Source organism: Rhinolophus sinicus, chromosome 3 (assembly GCF_057876585.1).
Source record: "Rhinolophus sinicus isolate RSI-liver-muscle chromosome 3, RSI-T2T, whole genome shotgun sequence".
Lineage (NCBI taxonomy): Eukaryota > Metazoa > Chordata > Mammalia > Chiroptera > Rhinolophidae > Rhinolophus > Rhinolophus sinicus.
This window is the reverse complement of record NC_142503.1, coordinates 16,116,132-16,119,903: the sequence shown is the minus strand read 5'-3', so window position 1 is coordinate 16,119,903 and position 3,772 is coordinate 16,116,132. Positions and strand designations below refer to the sequence as shown.

General features: G+C 30.6%; 1 non-coding gene across 1 annotated transcript; it reads right to left on the bottom strand.

Annotated features, from left to right (window-relative positions):
• Window positions 1–3,288: 3,288 nt before the first annotated feature.
• Window positions 3,289–3,360, bottom strand: LOC148758458 (small nucleolar RNA SNORD36). The gene has a single exon (XR_016020964.1). It is a non-coding gene; the product is annotated as a small nucleolar RNA SNORD36 (small nucleolar RNA).
• Window positions 3,361–3,772: the final 412 nt, after the last annotated feature.

The following is a 3,772-nucleotide window of genomic DNA, read 5'->3' as shown; positions in this document are numbered from 1 at the left end:
GGTATTTGTGAAAATGTAATGATTTAAGAAACCATAAAACATATATATATATATATATGTAAATAAAACAGTAAATATTGTCTTTGTTGATGGTTGGGGAAGAGGCATCATTGTTTTTTAAACTAAGAAATAATCAGTTCCTCAAAATTCATACAAAAATTACTTTTGAGCAAGGAATGCTTTTCTTAGAGTCTTAAATTTATTTACTGTTGGTACACCTGGCATATTTTAAAAGCCCTCTGGCTACTGGGCTATTAATCCACATTTCTTTAATGGAATATATACTTTAAACAATTATCAATCAATTTGTAAATAAAAGAACAATCAACGTCAGAAGAGAAGATGCAACTCAGGAAAAGAAATTCAATGTCCCTGTTAGGTTTTGTAGATTTTTTATGTTATTATATTTTCTTTATTCGTAGGAATGACTAAAATAGAATGAAGCTTTATAGAGTTTTAGTATTAAAACACAGAAAGTGAGAAATTTAAAATGTGAGGTTACATGTATTTTTTCTTACATATTAATAAGGATTACATGAAATAATATCACTATAATTACAAAATTGTTTACATTTTGACAAAATAATTATATGTTAATTATTTTTAATAAACATTCAGTTTAATTATCCATAGAGTATCCTGAATATTAAGAATATCTACTGTTAATGCTAGTTAGACGTTTGTATGTGTTCAAAGAGAAATTTAATGAGAAGCTGGCAGTAATATCTAACTTCTGTACCCATACTTACTTTTGACTTGACAGTTCTGATAATAAAACTAACCTCAAATGTTTTAATGTCAGGTTGTAGGTCAATCTACGACAGTTGAGTAAACTAGAAGATTTTCAAGAACAATTAGAGTTCTAACATTTGCAGAACTGTCTGTGGCTTCGTTCTCCTTCATTATCTCACATATCCATATGCAGCCACAGAAACACTCATGCAATTCTGACACTGTATCTTCCACAGCAATTACTGAACAGGAGACTTGCTACCTTCTACTCCTGTGACAAATGCCTCTGGGAAGACACTAATTTCTACTAATTATCAATTTAATTATTGATATGGGGCCCTTAGCTGGAATGTTTCTGAAAGGCACTTGGCTTTTTTGGAATTCAATTTATAATCATAGTTCTTTAATACCATAATTAGACTCTAGACTATCAATTGCAGAATTTATTTTTGCTTTAAATCACAATGATCATAATTAACTTATCTATAATTTTATTCATGCCAAACTACATATCCTTTCAGTCCTTAGATTTTGGTAAACATGTGATATTAAACTAAAGCTATAGCATGTGCCATTCAATGATACTTTACTGAAAAGGGGGTCTGGACATTTTTCTTTAAGGCTTCAGTTAATATTTTATTCTTTGAGATCCACAGGTGGTCTCTGTAACAGCTTAACTCTTCCATTGTGGAAGAGACAAAAGCAACTACAGACCATCTATTAATGATAAGCATAGCTGTATTCTAACACACATTTATTTATTAAAACTGACATCTCTTCAGGTTTGGCCTACCAGTCATAATTTTCCAAACTGTGCACTAAAACTTGAGTTTCACAGAGATAAAAACTTAGTGTTTTATTAAGCTTTTGAATAAGCCTATATTTGCATGCAACTATTTAAAAGCAAATATTTGCATGTAATCACTTGTATTTCTTACTCCCACACTTTTAAGACAAGTGTATTTTATTAATTTTATCCTCCAATGATTGCCATTTTATCCTTGTCATGCAAAATCAAAAAGATAATGAGTCTTATTTAATTCTCAGGCACTTTGAACAAGCTTTGTTTTCTGTATTATGATCTGGCCATGATTCTAAAAAAGTGTTTTATTAGTAGTATTATATTTTAACTATCTTGAAGTAACATGGTGATAAGAAAACACATAAAACACATAATACCATAAGGTGTTTATTAGCGCTACCTTGATTATTTAAAATAATTTATGCATGGAAGAGGCAACTGCCTATTGTATACTCTGGAAAAAGACTGCAGGCACATTGTCTGTTGGGGGAAGAGAGACATGGAATAAAATACTGGAAGCAGAGAAATTAAGTGTACTTATGCAAACTGAATGCTAATTCTAACAGTGGTCGTCGTCCACCTGCTTTAAAATTTTTAACAAAGAAGAGGAAAAACATGAAATCATGAATTTAAGCATGTTCTAATAAAGAGACTCATGAACATTCTTTCTCAATGAAACTCAAAGTCAACAAGCCACATAGATGGACTGAAAGTTTCTAAATTAAATAAAATAAAACCAAGGATGAGCTGAAATTTTAGGAAAGATTCTAACCTAAAATTTAGAGATGAAGACAAACAGATTTAGAGAAATCTGATATGTAACAAAATTAATACAGAAATAAGAAAATTAAAAGCAATGATAGTGTTATAAAAGCTTTTGTAATAATAAAGCAAAATTGATATGTTATAGAGTTTGATAATCTAGAGACTAGAAATATTTCAGAAAATTGAAAATGAAAAGTTACCAAAACAAACATTCAATGAATTTTTTTTAATGAAACTAGCATGGGAAATAAAAATAAAATTGAAGAAAGAAAAGCAGAAATAAAAGAAGATAGAAAATAGGAAATAACGTTTAAGGAAATTAGAAGGCCTGCCCCCAAATTTTAACATTCAGGAAACTGATGTTTCAAAAATAAAACTGAAAATGTTGCAAAGAAGAATTTTTTTTCTGCTTTTATCTTTTTTTTTTTTTAATTGAAGTTTATTGGGGTGACGATTGTTAGTAAAGTTACATAGATTTCAGATGTATAATTCTCTAATGGAAAGAGAACTGACTCTGGGTGGTGAACACACAATGTGATATATAAAGAAGAAATTTTTGATGAAAATGTTCAAGTAAAAGAAGAAAAATTCCCAGAAATGAAAGAAATAGCTTTCTAGGGTAAAAGGCTAAATGAAGGGTAAATAGATAAAATTATGTTTAAGAAAGGCACATGTTAAATGAATGGGGATTATTGTGGAAACTTAGAAGGCAAAGGCCAGCAATGTCATATGAACAATCCCCATTCTCCCATCCAACAATGAGGCCATCCCAGGGTATACCCAGGGACACAGGGATTTATATTCCAGATAAGGACACACTGTTCTTTACCTTTTTTCTCTTTCTCTTCCTTCCTTCCTTCCTTCCTTCCTTTGTTTTTTAAATGAACTGTACATTATTTTGACATTTAGAATAATGTAGACATGGAGAAAATCCTACACATTTCCAGATCAAATGAACCATATTGAAAAGATCAAGGATTAAGATTAGGATTGCCTCAGATTTTCAAAGGTTAAAGTGAAATCTAGAAGTCAGTTCAATAGTGTCTTTAACATCATTGCAATTATTTCCAATATCTTGCTTAATACCCAGTCAAACCGTCTAGTAAGTGTGAGGATGGAATAAAAAATATTATTTTTTTTCAATGCACAGAGTGGGAAAACTTTCACTCACCAAAGATGATGGAGTTAGAAATATGGGGCAGATAATACACTCCAGAAGCTAACAAAACTAATCTTTAGGATTATGAAGAAGGAAGATCTCATTCTTAGAGATGTACCAGACCACATTAAAGCAGATCATAAATCAAGGGGGAAATCTCCAACAAGAAAAACTAATAGAATATCTGAATTTTCAGTTGTCTTGAAAGGACAAATGGACCTGTGTGTCTTCTGTGAGGATGCATTAGTGATGGGTATAAAGGTAAACAAATATACAAATATTATACAGGGAAAACAAGACTATGTACAGAAAAG